This window comes from Panulirus ornatus, chromosome 36, assembly GCF_036320965.1.
Source record: "Panulirus ornatus isolate Po-2019 chromosome 36, ASM3632096v1, whole genome shotgun sequence".
NCBI lineage: Eukaryota > Metazoa > Arthropoda > Malacostraca > Decapoda > Palinuridae > Panulirus > Panulirus ornatus.
In genome coordinates this window covers 3,757,521-3,773,678 of record NC_092259.1, presented here as the reverse complement: position 1 = coordinate 3,773,678, position 16,158 = coordinate 3,757,521, and the positions used below count along the sequence as shown (strand labels likewise).

Sequence of the window (16,158 nt, the reverse complement as noted above, 5' to 3'; positions counted from 1 at the left end):
CACCAGCTGAGATAAACTTAACAGTACATATAAATTTCTGGGTTATCATTTGTAAATATGAATTTAATCTAAAAAAAATCATATAATTCTAAAACTAATTAAGATAAAAAATTTCTTTTTCTACAGTATTGGTTTAATGAATTACATTTTCTTCAATTAATTTTTTTCTGGATTTCTGGATGCAATGGATGATTATCTATTTCATCAATAATCAACAATGGAAGAAAACTGAAAAATTAAATACTCACTTGTAAGCCAGCTTGTTGGAATAAATTCCAAAGGCCCCCCACAACAAGCAAAAGAAAATGCTCATTGTCCCTTCAATGACTGGTGTCTTCATATAATTAATCAATGTCATAAGCTGTAAACCACCAGTTCCTCAAGAAATAGCCTGTGCAAAATGAAAGTTTCTATTCAGTGACTCACCCAGTAGAACCAAATCCAATAAATTATGTAATACAGTGAACCTCCATTCTATTGGAATGACTTGGGAGAGGCACTTTATTAAAAGCAGGATTTAATCACATCCCAAAATTTCCACCATGGGCAAAAGGAATTCACTGATCAACAAGTGAACTTAAACCTTACTTGGTCCAATGATATTTATTTTATCTATTCATTTTGCTTTGTCGCTGTCTCCTGCGTCAGCAAGGTAGCGCAAGGAAACAGACGAAAGAATGGCCCAAACCACCCACATACACATGTATATACATACAAGTCCACACATGCAAATATACATACCTATACATCTCAATGTATACATATATTAACACACACAGACATACATATATACACATGTAAATAATTCATACTGTCTGCCTTTATTCATTCCCATCCACATCACGCCACACATGGAATAACAACCCCCTCCCCCCTCATGTGTGTGAGGTGGCGCTAGGAAAGACAAGAAAGGCCACATTCGTTCACACTCAGTCTCTAGCTGTCATGTAATAATGCACCAAAACCACAGCTCCCTTTCCACATCAAGGCCCCACAGAACTTTCAATTGTTTACCCCAGACGCTTCACATGCCATGGTTCAATCCATTGACAGCACGTCGACCCTGGTATACCACATCGTTCCAATTCACTCTATTCCTTGTACGTCTTTCATCCTCCTGCATGTTCAGGCCCCGATCACTCAAAATCTTTTTCACTCCATCTTTCCACCTCCAATTTGATCTCCCCCTTTTCCTTGTTCCCTCCACCTCTGACACATATATCCTCTCTTGGTCAATCTTTCCTCACTCATTCTCTCCATGTGACCAAACCATTTCAAAACACCATCTTCTCTCTCAACCACACTCTTTTTTTTACCACACATCTCTGTTACCTTATTATTACTAACTCGATCAAACCACCTCACACCACATATTATCCTCAAACATTTTATTTCCAACACATCCACCCTCCTGTGCACAACTCTATCCATAGCCCACGCATTGCAACCATACACCATTGTTGGAACCGCTATTACTTCAAGCATACCCATTTTTGCTTTCCAAGATAATGTTCTAGACTTCCAAACATTCTTCAAGACTCCCAGAATTTTCACCCCCTCCCCCACCCTATGATTTACTTCCTCTTCCATGGTTCCATCCACTGCCAGATCCACTCCCAGATATCTAAAACACTCTACTTCCTCCAGTTTTTTTCCATTCAAACTCACCTCCCAACTGACTCGACCCTCAACCCTACTGTACCTAATAACCTTGCTCTTATTCACATTTACTCTTAACTTTCCTCCTTCACACACTTTACCAAACTTAGTCACCAGCTGAGATAAACTTAACAGTACATATATATTTCTGGGTTATCATTTGCAAATATGAATTTAATCTAAAAAAAAATCATATAATTCTAAAACTAATTAAGATAAAAAATTTCTTTTCCTACAGTATTGGTTTAGTGAATTATATTTTCTTCAATTAATTTGTTCTGGATTTCTTGATGCAATGGATCAATATCTTTTTCATCAATAATCAACAATGGAAGAAAACTGAAAAATTAAATACTCACTTGTAAGCCAACTTGTTGCCATAAATTCCAAAAGCCCCCCACAACAAGCAAAAGTAAATGCTGATTGTCCCATCAATGACTGCTCTTTTCATATAATCACTCAATGTCATAAGCAGTAAACCACCAGTTCCTCAAGAAATAGCCTGTGCAAAATGAAATTTCCTATTCAGTGACTCACCCAGTATAACGAAATCTAGTAGATTATGCAATACAGTGAACCTCCATTCTATTGGAATAGCTTGAGAAAGGCAGTTTATTAAAAGCAGGATTCAATCACATCCCAAAATTTCCACCAAGGGCAAAAGGAATTCACTGATCAACAAGTGAACTCAAACCTTACTTGGCCAAATGATATTTCATTTATTTATTTTGCTTTGTCGCTGTCTCCCGCGTCAGCAAGGTAGCGCAAGGAAACAGATGAAATAATTGCCCAACCCACCCACATATACATGTATATACATGCACGTCCACACACGCAAATATACATACCTATACATCTCAATGTATACATATATATGCACACACAGACATATACATATATAAACATGTACATAATTCATACTGTCTGCCTTTATTCATTCCCATTGCCACCTTGCCACACATGGAATAACAACACCCTACCCCCTCATGTGTGCGAGGTAGCACTAGGAAAGACAACAAAGGCCACATTAATTCACACTCAGTCTCTAACTGTCATGTAATAATGCACGGAAACCACAGGTCCCTTTCCACATCCAGGCCCCACAGAACTTTCCATGATTTACCCCTGATGCTTCACATGCCCTGGTTCAATCCACTGACAGGACATCGACCCCGGTATACCACATCGTTCCAATTCACTCTATTCCTTGCATGCCTTTCACTCTCCTGCATGTTCAGTTCCCGATCACTCAAAATCTTTTTCACTCAATCTTTCCACCTCCAATTTTGTCTCCCACTTTTCCTTGTTACCTCCACCTCTGACACTTATATCCTCTTGGTCAATCTTTCCTCACTCATTCTCTCCCTGTGACCAAACCATTTCAAAACACCGTCTTCTGCTCTCTCAACCACACTCTTTTTGTTACCACACATCTCTCTTACCCTATTATTACTTACTCGATCAAACCACCTCACACCACATATTGTCCTCAAACATGTCATTTCCAACACATCCACCCTCCTTCGCACAACTCTATCCACAGCCCACGCCTCACAACCATACAACATTGTTGGAACCACTATTACTTTAAACATACCCATTTTTGTTTTCTGAGATAATGTTCTCAACTTCCAAACATTCTTCAAGGCTCCCAGAATTTTCGCTCCCTCCGCCACCCTATGATTCACTTCCGCTTCCATGGTTCCATCCACTGCCAGATCCACTCCCAGATCTCTAAAACACTGTACTTCCTCCAGTTTTTCTCCATTCAAACTCACCTCCCAATTGACTTGACCCTCAACCCTACTCTACCTAATAACCTTGCTCTTATTCACATTTACTCTTAACTTTCCTCCTTCACACACTTTACCAAACTCAGTCACCAGCTGAGATAAACTTAACAGTACATATATATTTCTGGGTTATCATTTGCAAATATGAATTTAATCTAAAAAAAAATCATATAATTCTAAAACTAATTAAGATAAAAAATGTCTTTTCCTACAGTATTGGTTTAATGAATTATATTTTCTTCAATTAATTTTTTTCTGGATTTCTGGATGCAATGGATCAATATCTATTTCATCAATAATCAACAATGGAAGAAAACTGAAAAATTAAATACTCACTTGTAAGCCAACTTGTTGGAATAAATTCCAATAGCCCCCCCCACAACAAGCAAAAGAAAATGCTGATTGTTCCATCAATGACTGCTGTCTTCATTTAATCACTAAATGTCATAAGCTGTAAACCACCAGCTGCTCAAGAAATAGCCTGTGGAAAATGAAATTTTCTATTCAGTGACTCACCCAGTATAACCAAATCTAGTAAATTATGCAAAAGAGTGAACCTCCATTCTATTGGAATGACATGGGAGAGGTTTTTTATTAAAAGCAGGATTCAATCACATCTCAAAATTTCCACCAAGGGCAAAAGGAATTCACTGATCAACAAGTGAACTTAAACCTTACTTGGTCCAATGACATTTATTTATTTATTTTGCTTTATCGCTGTCTCCAGTGTCAGCAAGGTAGCGCAAGGAAACAGACGAAAGAATGGCCCAACCCACCCACATACACATGTATATACATACGCATCCACACACGCAAATATACATACCTATACATCTCAATGTATACATATATATACACACACACACATATACATATATACACATGTACATAATTCATACTGTCTACCTTTATTCATTCCCATCGCCACCTCGCCAGACATGGAATAACAACCCCCTCCCCCCTCATGTGTGCGAGGTAGCGCTAGCAAAGACAAGAAAGGCCACATTCGTTCACACTCAGTCTCCAGCTGTCATGTAATCATGCACCAAAACCACAGCTCCCTTTCCACATCCAGGCCTCACAGAACTTTCCATGGTTTACCCCAGACGCTTCACATGCCCTGGTTCTATCCATCGACAGCACGTCGATCGTGGTATACCACCTCGTTCTAATTTACTCTATTCTTTGCACGCCTTTCACCCTCCTGCATGTTCAGGCCCCGATCACTCAAAATCTTTTTCACTCCATCTTTCCACCTCCAATTTGGTCTCCCACTTCTCATTGTTCCCTCCACCTCTGACACATACACCCTGTAGTCAATCTTTCCTCACTCATGCTCTCTATGTGAGCAAACCATTTCAAAACACAGTCTTCTGCTCTCTCAACCACACTCTTTTTGTTGCAACACATCTCTCTTACCCTATTATCACTTCCTCGATCAAACCACCTCACACCACATATTGTCCTCAAACATCTCATTTCCAACACATCCACCCTCCTGCGCACAACTCTATCCATATCCAATGCCTCGCAACCATACAACATTGTAGGAACCACTATTCCTTCAAACATACCCATTTTTGCTTTCCGAGATAATGTTCTCGACTTCCAAACATTCTTCAAGGCTCCCAGAATTTTCGCTCCTTCTGCCACCCTATGATTCACTTCCGCTTCCATGGTTCCATCCACTGCCAGATCCACTCCCAGATCTCTAAAACACTGTACTTCCTCCAGTTTTTCTCCATTCAAACTCACCTCCTAATTGACTTGACCCTCAACCCTACTGTACCTAATAACCTTGCTCTTATTCACATTTACTCTTAACTTTCCTCCTTCACACACTTTACCAAACTCAGTCACCAGCTGAGATAAACTTAACAGTAAATATATATTTCTGGATTATCATTTCCAAATATGAATTTGATCTAAAATAAAATCATATAACTCTAAAACTAATTAAGATAAAAAATTTCTTTTTCTACAGTATTGGTTTAATGAATTACATTTTCAACTAATTTTTTTCTGGATTTCTGGATGCAATGGATTAATATCTATTTCATCAATAATCAACAATGGAAGAAAACTGAAAAATTAAATACTCAATTGTAAGCCAACTTGTTGGCATAAATTCCAAAGGCCCCCCACAACAAGCAAAAGAAAATGCTAATTGCCCCATCAATGACTGCTCTCTTCATATAATCACTCAATGTCATAAGCTGTAAACCACCCGTGCCTCAAGAAATAGTCTGTGGAAAATTAAATCTTCTATTCAATGACTCACCCAGTATAACCAAATCTAGTAAATTATGTAATACAGTGAACCTCCATTCTATTGGAATGACTTGGGAGAGGCAGTTTATTAAAAGCAGGATTCAATCACATCCCAAAACTTCCACCAAGGGCAAAAGGAATTCACTGATCAACAAGTGAACTTAAACCTTACTTGGTCCAATGATATTTATTTTATTAATTCATTTTGCTTTGTCGCTGTCTCCCGCGTCAGCAAGGTAGCGCAAGGAAACAGACGGAAGAATGGCCCAACCCACCCACATACACATGTATATACATACACGTCCAAACACGCAAATATACATACCTATACATCTCAATGTATACATATATATATACACACACAGACATATACATATATACATATGTACATAATTCATACTGTCTGCCTTTATTCATTCCCATTGCCACCGCGCCACACATGGAATAACAACCCCCTACCCCCCTCATGTGTGCGAGGTGGCGCTAGGAAAGACAACAAAGGCCACATTCGTTCACATTCAGTCTCTAGGTGTCATGTAATAATGCACCAAAACCACAGCTCCCTTTCCACATCAAGGCCCCACAGAACTTTCAATGGTTTACCCCAGACGCTTCACATGCCCTGGTTCAATCCATTGACAGCACGTCGACCCTGGTATATCACACCGTTCCAATTCACTCTATTCCTTGCACGCCTTTCACCCTCCTGCATGTTCAGGCCCCGATCACTCAAAATCTTTTTCACTCAAAATTTCCACCTCCAATTTGGTCTCCCACTTCTCCTTGTTCCCTCCACCTCTGACACATATATCCTCTTGGTCAATTTTTCCTCACTCATTCTCTCCATGTGGCCAAACCATTTCAAAACACCGTCTTCTGCTCTCTCAACCACACTCTTTTTGTTACCACGTATCTCTCTTACCCTATTATTACTTACTCGATCAAACCACCTCACACCACATATTATCCTCAAACGTCTCATTTCCAACACATCCACCCTACTGTGCACAACTCTATCCATAGCCCACGCATCGCAACCATACAACATTGTTGGAACCGCTATTACTTCAAGCATACCCATTTTTGCTTTCCGAGATAATGTTCTCGACTTCCAAACATTCTTCAAGACTCCCAGAATTTTCACTCCCTCCCCAACCCTATGATTCACTTCCGCTTCCATGGTTCCATCTGCTGCCAGATCCACTCCCAGATATCATAAAACACTCTACTTCCTCCAGTTTTTTTCCATTCAAACTCACCTCCCAATTGACTTGACCCTCAACCCTACTGTACCTAATAGCCTTGCTCTTATTCACAGTTACTCTTAACTTTCCTCCTTCACACACTTTACCAAACTCAATTACCAGCTGTGATAAACTTTAACAGTACATTTCATTTCTGGGTTATCATTTGCAAATATGAATTCAATCTAAAAAAAAATCATATAATTCTAAAACTAATTAAGATAAGCCAGCTTGTTGGCATAAATTCCAAAGGCCCCCCACAACAAGCAAAAGAAAATGCTGATTGTCCCATCAATGACGGCTCTCTTCATATAATCACTCAATGTCATAAGCAGTAAACCACCAGTTGCTCAAGATATAGCCTGTGCAAAATGAAATTTTCTATTCAGTGACTCACCCAGTAGAACCAAATCTAGTAAATTATGTAATACAGTGAACCTTCATTCTATTGGAATGACTTGGGAGAAGCAGTTTATTAAAAGCAGGATTCAATCACATCTCAAAATTTCCACCAAGGGCAAAAGGAATTCACTGATCAACAAGTGAACTTAAACCTTACTTGGTCCAATGATATTTATTTTATTTATTTATTTTGCTTTGTCGCTGTCTCCCGCGTCAGCAAGGTAGCGCAAGGAAACAGACGAAAGAATGGCCCAACCCACCCACATACACATGTATATACATACATGTCCACACATGCAAATATACATACCTATACATCTCAATGTATACATATATATACACACAGACTTATACATATATACACATGTACATAATTCATACTGTCTGCCTTTGTTCATTCCCATCGCCTCCACGCCACACATGGAATAACAACCCCCTCCCCCCCTTATGTGTGCGAGGCGGCGCTAGGAAAGACAACAAAGGCCACATTCGTTCACATTCAGTCTCTAGCTGTCATGTAATAATGCACCAAAACCACAGCTCCCTTTCCACATCCAGGACCCACAGAACTTTCAATCATTTACCCCAGACGCTTCACATGCCCTGGTTCAATCCATTGACAGCACGTTGACCCTGGTATACCACCTCGTTCTAATTCACTCTATTCCTTGCATGCCTTTCACCCTCCTGTATGTTTAGGCCCCAATCACTCAAAATCTTTTTCACTCCATCTTCCCACCTCCAATTTGGTCTCCCACTTCTCCTTGTTCCCTCCACCACTGACACATATATCCTCTAGTCAATCTTTCCTCACTCATGCTCTCTATGCGACCAAACTATTTCAAAACACCGTCTTCTGCTTTCTCAACCACACACTTTTTGTTACCACACATCTCTCTTACCCTATTATTACTTACTCTATAAAACCACCTCACACCAAATATTGTCCTCAAACATCTCATTTCCAACACATCCACCCTCCTGCGCACAACTCTATCCATAGCCCACGCATCGCAACCATACAACATTGTTGGAACCACTATTCCTTCAAACATACCCATTTTTGCTTTCCGAGATAATGTTCTCGACTTCCAAACATTCTTCTAGGCTCCAAGAATTTTCGCCCCCTCTCCCATCCTATGGTTCACTTCCACTTCCATGGTTCCATCCGCTGCCAGATCCACTCCCAGATATCTAAAACACTCTACTTCCTCCAGTTTTTTTCCATTCAAACTCACCTCCCAATTGACTCGACCTTCAACCCTACTGTACCTAATAACCTTGCTCTTATTCACATTTACTCTTAACTTTCCTCCTTCACACACTTTACCAAACTCAGTCACCAGCTGCGATAAACTTAACAGTACATATATATTTCTGGGTTATCATATGCAAATATGAATTTAATCTAAAAAAAAATCAAATAATTCTAAAACCAATTAAGATAAAAAATTTCTTTTCCTACAGTATTGGTTTAATGAATTATATTTTCTTGAATTAATTTTTTTCTGGATTTCTGGATGCAATGTATCAATATCTATTTCATCAATAATCAACAATGGAATAAAACTGAAAAATTAAATACTCACTTGTAAGCCACCTTGTTGGAATAAATTCCAAAGGCCCCGCACAACAAGCAAAAGAAAATGCTGATTGTCCCATCAATGACTGCTCTCTTCATATAATCACTCAATGTCATAAGCTGTAAACCAACAGTTGCTTAAGAAATAGCCTGTGCAAAATGAAATTTTCTATTCAGTGACTCACCCAGTACAACCAAATCTAGTAAATTATGTAATACAGTGAACCTCCATTCTATTGGAATGACTTGGGAGAGGCAATTTATTAAAAGCAGGATTCAATCACATCCCAAAATTTCCACCAAGGGCAAAAGGAATTCACTGATCAACAAGTGAACTTAAACCTTACTTGGTCCGATGATATTTATTTAATTTATTTATTTTGCTTTGTCACTGTCTACCGCGTCAGCAAGGTAGCGCAAGGAAACAGACGAAAGAATGGCCCAACCCACCCACATACAGATGTATATACATACACGTCCACACACGCAAATATACATACCTATATATCTCAATCTATACATATATATACACACACAGACATATACATATATACACATGTACATAATTCATACTGTCTGCCTTTATTCATTCCCATCGCCACCTCTCCACATATGGAATAACAATCCCCTTCCCCCACATGTGTGCGAGGTAGCGCTAGGAAAGACAAGAAAGGCCACATTTGTTCACACTCAGTCTCTAGCTGTCATGTAATAATGCACCAAAACCACAGCTCCCTTTCCACATCCAGGCCCCACAGAACTTTCCATGGTTTACCCCAGACGCTTCACATGCCCTGGTTCAATCCATTGACAGCACATCGACCGTGGTATACCACCTCGTTCTAATTCACTCTATTCCTTGCACGCCTTTCACCCTCCTGCATGTTGAGGCCCCAATCACTCAAAATCTTTTTCACTCCATCTTTCCACCTCCAATTTGGTCTCCCACTTCTCCTTGTTCCCTCCACCTCTGACACAAATATCCTCTAGTCAATCTTTCCTCACTCATGCTCTCTATGTGACCAAACCATTTCAAAACACAGTCTTCTGCTCTCTCAACCACACACTTTTTGTTGCAACACATCTCTCTTACCCTATTATTACTTACTCGATCAAACCACCTCACACCACATATTGTCCTCAAACATCTCATTTCCAACACATCCACCCTCCTGCACACAACTCTATCCATAGCCCATGCATCACAACCATACAACATTGTTGGAACCACTATTCCTTCAAACATACCCATTTTTGCTTTCCGAGTTAATGTTCTCGACTTCCAAACATTCTTCAAGGCTCCCAGAATTTTCGCCCCCTCCCCCACCCTATGATTCACTTCTGCTTCCATGGTTCCATCCGCTGCCAGATCCACTCCCGGATCTCTAAAACATTCTACTTCCTCCAGTTTTTCTCCATTCAAACTCACCTCCCAATTGACTTGACCCTCAACCCTACTGTACCTAATAACCTTGCTCTTATTCACATTTACTCTTAACTTTCCTCCTTCACACACTTTACCAAACTCAGTCACCAGCTGAGATAAACTTAACAGTACATATATATTTCTGGGTTTTCATTTGCAAATATGAATTTAATCTAAAAAAAATCATATAATTATAAAACTAATTAAGATAAAAAATTTCTTTTTCTACAGTATTGGTTTAATGAATTACATTTTCTTCAGTTAATTTCTATCTGGATTTCTGGATGCAATGGATCAATATCTATTTCATCAATAATCATCAATGGAAGAAAACTGAAAAATTAAATACTCACTTGTAAGCCAACTTCTTGGCATAAATTCCAAAGGCCTCCCACAACAAGAAAAGAAAATGCTGATTGTCCCGTCAATGACTGCTGTCTTCATATAATCACTTAATGTCATAAGCTGTAAACCACCAGTTCCTCAAGAAATAGCCTGTGCAAAATGAAATTTTCTATTCAGTGACTCACCCAGTATAACGAAATCATGTAAATTATCCAATACAGTGAACCTCCATTCTATTGGAATAACTTGGGAGAGGGAGTTTATTAAAAGCAGGATTCAATCACATCCCAAAATTTCCACCAAGGGCAAAAAGAATTCACTAATCAACAAGTGAACTTAAAGCTTACTTGGTCCAATGATATTTATTTTATTTATTTATTTTGCTTTGTTGCTGTCTCCCGCGTGAGAGAGGTAGCACAAAGAAACAGACGAAAGAATGGCCCAACCCAACCACATACACATGTATATACATACATGTCCACGCACAAATATACATACTTATACATCTCAATCTATACATATATATACACACACAGACATATACATATATACACATGTACGTAATTCATACTGTCTGCCTTTATTCATTCACATCGCCACCTCACCACACATGGAATAACAACCCCTTCCCCCCATCATGTGTGCGAGGTAGTGCTAGGAAAGACACCAAAGGCCACATTCATTCACACTCAGTCTCTAGCTGTCATGTAATAATGCACTGAAACCACAGCTCCCTTTCCACATCCAGGCTGCAGAGAACTTTCCATGGTTTACCCCAGACGCTTCACATGCCCTGGTTCAACCCATCGACAGCATGTCGATCCCGGTATGCCACATCGTTCCAATTCACTCTATTCCTTGCATGCCTTTCACCCTTCAGCATGTTCAGGCCCCGATCACTCAAAATCTTTTTCACTCCATCTTTCCACCTCCAGTTTGGTCTCCCACTTCTCCTTGTTCCCTCCACCTCTGACACATATATCCTCTTGGTTAATCTTTCCTCACCCATTCTCTCCATGTGACCAAACACATGTATATACATACACATCCACACATGCAAATATATGTACATCTCAATGTACACATATACATATACACAAAGACATATACATATATATACATGTACATAATTCATGCTGTCTGCCTTTATTTATTCCCATTGCCACCTTGCCACACATAGAATAACAACCCCCTCCCCCCTCATGTGTGCGAGGTAGCGGTAGGAAAGACAACAAAGGCCACATTTGTTCACACTCAGTGTCTAGCTGTCATGTAATAATGCACCAAAACCACAGCTCCCTTTCCACATCCAGGCCCCACAGAACTTTTCATGGTTTACCCCAGATGCTTCACATGCCCTGGTTCAATCCACTGACAGCACGTCGACCCTGGTATATCACATTGTTCCAATTCACTCTATTCCTTGCACGCCTTTCACCCTCCTGCATGTTCAGGCCCCGATCACTCAAAATCTTTTTCACTCCATCTTTCCACCTCCAATTTGGTCTCCCACTTCTTCTCCTTCCCTCCAACTCTTACACATATATCCTCTCGGTCAATCTGTTGTCAGTCATTCTCTCCATGTGACCAGACCATTTCAAAACACCCTCTTCTGCTCTCTCAACCACACTCTTTTTGTTACCACACATCTCTCTTACCCTATTATTACTTACTCGATCAAACCTCCTCACACCATCAAACATCTCATTTCCAGCACATCCACCCTCCTGCACACAACTCTAGCCATAGCCCACGCCTCGCAACAATACAACATTGTTGGAACCACTATTCCTTCAACCATACCCATTTTTGCTTTTCGAGATAATGTTCTCGACTTCCACACATTCTTCAAGGCTCCCAGAATTTTTGCCCCCTCCCCCACCCTATGATTCACTTCCGCTTCCATGGTTCCATCCGCTGCCAAATCCACTCCTAGATATCTAAAACACTTCACTTCCTCCAGTTTTTCTCCATTCAAACTGCCCCCCCAACTGACTTGACCCTCAACCCTACTGCACCTAATAACCTTGCTCCTATTCATATTTACTTTCAACTTTCTTCTTTCACACACTTTACCAAACTCAGTCACCAGCTTCTGCAGTTTCTCATATGAATCAGCCACCAGCGCTGTATCATCAGCGAACAATAACTGACTCTCTTCCCAAGCTCTCTCATCCACAAGAGACTGCATACTTGCCCCTCTTTCCAAAACTTTTGAATTCACCTCCCTAACAACCCCATCCATAAACACATTAAACAACCATGTAGACATAACACACCCCTGCTACAAGCCTACATTTACTGAGAACCAATCACTTTCCTCTCTTCCTACACGTACACATGCCTTACATCCTCGATAAAAACTTTTCACTGCTTCTAACATGTTGCCTCCCACACCATATATTCTTAATACCTTCCACAGATCATCTCTATCTACTCTATCATATGCCTTCTCCAGATCCATAAATGCTCCATACAAATCCATTTGCTTTTCTAAGAGCATCTCTATCAACTCTATCGTATGCCTTCTCCAGATCCATAAATTTTTTTCTTTTTTTTTTTTCATACTATTCGCCATTTCCCGCATTAGCGAGGTAGCGTTAAGAACAAAGGACTGGGCCTTTGAGGGAAAACCCTCACCCGGCCCCCCCTCCGTTCCTTCTTTTGGAAAATTAAAAAAAAAAAAAAAACAGAGAGGGGAGGATTTCCACCCACCCGCTCCCTCCCCTTTTAGTCGCCTTCTACGACACGCAGGGAATACGTGGGAAGTATTCTTTCTCCCCTATATATATATATATATATATATCCTCTCCTGCCCCCTTCTCTGTTCCCTCCCTTTGAAAAATCAGAAAAAAAGAAAAGAAAAGAAGAAAAGAAAAAAAGAAAAGAAAAGAAAATGCTCCATACAAATCCATTTGCTTTTCTAAGTATTTCTCACATACATTCTTCAAAGCAAACACCTGATCCACACATCCTCTACCACTTCTGAAACCACACTGCTCTTCCCCAACCTGATGCTCTGTACATGCCTTCACCCTCTCAATCAATACCCTCCCATATAATTTACCAGGAATACTCAACAAACTTATACCTCTGTAATTTGAGCACTCACTCTTATCTACTTTGCCTGTGTACAATGGCAGTATGCAAGCATTCCACCAATCCTCAGGCACCTCACCATGAATCATACATACATTAAATAACCTTACCAACCAGTCAACAATAGTCACCCCCTTTTTTAATAAATTCCACTGCAATACCATCCAAACCCGCTGCCTTGCCAATTTTCATGTTCCGCAATGCTTTTACTATCTCTTCTCTGTTTACCAAATCATTTTTCCTAACCCTCTCACTTTGCACACCACCTCGACCAAAACACCCTATATCTGCCACTCTATCATCAAACACATTCAACAAACCTTCAAAATACTCACTCCATCTCCTCACATCACCACTACTTGTTATCACCTCCCTATTAGCCCCCTTCACTGAAGTTCCCATTTGTTCCCTTGTCTTACGCACTTTATTTACCTCCTTCCAAAACATCTTTTTATTCTCCCTAAAATTTAATGATACTCTCTCACCCCATCTCTCATTTGCCCTCTTTTTCAACTCTTGCACCTTTCTCTTGACCTCCTGCCTCTTTCTTTTATACATCTCCCACTCATTTGCAATATTCCCCTGCAAAAATCGTCCAAATGCCTCTCTCTTCTCTTTCACTAATAATCTTACTTCTTCATCCCACCACTCACTACCCTCTCTAATCTGCTCACCTCCCAATCTTCTCATGCCACAAGCATCTTTTGCGCAAGCCATCACTGCTTCCCTAAATACATCCCATTCCTCCCCCACTCTCCTCACCTCCTTTGTTCTCACCTTTTTCCATCCCGTACTCAGTCTCTCCTGGTACATCCTCACACAAGTCTCCTTCCCAAGCTCACTTACTCTCACCATTCTCTTCACCCCAACATTCTCTCTTCTTTTCTGAAAACCTCTACAAATCTTCACCTTTGCCTCCACAAGATAATGATCAGACATCCCTCCAGTTGCACCTCTCAGCACATTAACATCCAAAAGTCTCTCTTTCGCACGCCTATCAATTAACACGTAATCCAATAACGCTCTCTGGCCATCTCTCCTACTTACATACGTATACTTATGTATATCTCTCTTTTTAAACCAGGTATTCCCAATCACCATTCCTTTTTCAGCACGTAAATCTACAAGCTCTTCACCATTTCCCTTTACAACACTGAACACCCCATGTATACCAATTATTCCCTCAACTGCCACATTACTCAACTTTGCATTCAAATCACCAATCACTGTAACCCGGTCTCGTGCATCAAAACCACTAACAAACTCATTCAGCTGCTCCCAAAACACTTGCCTCTCATGATCTTTCTTCTCATGCCCAGGTGCATATGCACCAATAATCACCCATCTCTCTCCATCAACTTTCAGTTTTACACATATCAATCTAGCGTTTACTTTCTTACACTCTATCACATACTCCCACCACTCCTGTTTCAGTAGTAGTGCTACTCCTTCCCTTGCTCTTGTCCTCTCACTGACCCCTGACTTTACTCCCAAGACATTCCCACACCATTCTTCCCCTTTACCTTTGAGCTTCGTTTCACTCAGAGCCAAAACATCCAGGTTCCTTTCCTCAAACATACTACCTATCTCTCCTTTTTTCTCATCTTGGTTACATCCACACACATTTAGACACCCAATCTGAGCCTTCGAGAAGGATGAGAATCCCTGCGTGATTCCTTCTTCTGTTTCCCCTTTGAGAAAGTTAAAATACAAGCAGGGGAGGTTTTCTAGCCGCCCACTCCCGTCCCCTTTAGTCGCCTTCTACGACACATGAGGAATGTGTGGGAAGTATTCTTTCTCCCCTATTATGTTGGCATAAAAGTTCAAAAATTAGTATTGCACTCTCAACTATTGTGCATCAGTGTAAAACTGTGCGTATGTGTGCAGAAAAAACATTAACTGTTAGTTAAGAAAGTGAATACTAAGATGATGCACAACAGGCTGGTGCATGTTTTTCAGATGCCCAATGTCTCACTCAGACCAAGGTCAGATACTAAAGGATTATTCCGCTACATCCCAAACTCAGTTCAACGGGTCAATACTTTAAAGGACTATATATGCAATGCAACGGACTTTCAAAAAATTTTCTGTTAGTTACCAAACTTAGTCTGAAGGGTCTATCAGAAACTAAACTTTCATATAGTAGAATTTGTTAAAATGGAGTTTCACTGCATTATTGTTGTCTTTTGCCTAATATCTAATGGTGAAACAAAATTCATGAATACTTACCATAAAAATCTTTATAAAAATCAAATGCACAATCACACCTACAGTATGTGTTATTTTGCAGATATTTCTAATGGAAATAATGCATAAATGCAAGTGATGTCAGTTAAA

General features: G+C 40.0%; 1 protein-coding gene and 1 long non-coding RNA gene across 11 annotated transcripts in view; both read right to left on the bottom strand.

The window, feature by feature from the left end:
- Positions 1 to 16,158, bottom strand: part of LOC139760264 (uncharacterized) — a 229,306-nt gene that overhangs the window by 96,359 nt on the left and 116,789 nt on the right. The window lies entirely within an intron of this gene.
- Positions 281 to 16,158, bottom strand: part of LOC139760441 (uncharacterized) — a 50,494-nt gene continuing 34,616 nt past the window's right edge. The window contains exons 3-7 of the long non-coding RNA XR_011715339.1: positions 10,731 to 10,872; positions 8,959 to 9,071; positions 3,789 to 3,933; positions 2,019 to 2,161; positions 281 to 391 (exon numbers count right to left, since the gene is read on the bottom strand). This is a non-coding gene — a long non-coding RNA (uncharacterized lncRNA). The remainder of the gene's footprint in view (positions 392 to 2,018; positions 2,162 to 3,788; positions 3,934 to 8,958; positions 9,072 to 10,730; positions 10,873 to 16,158) is intronic.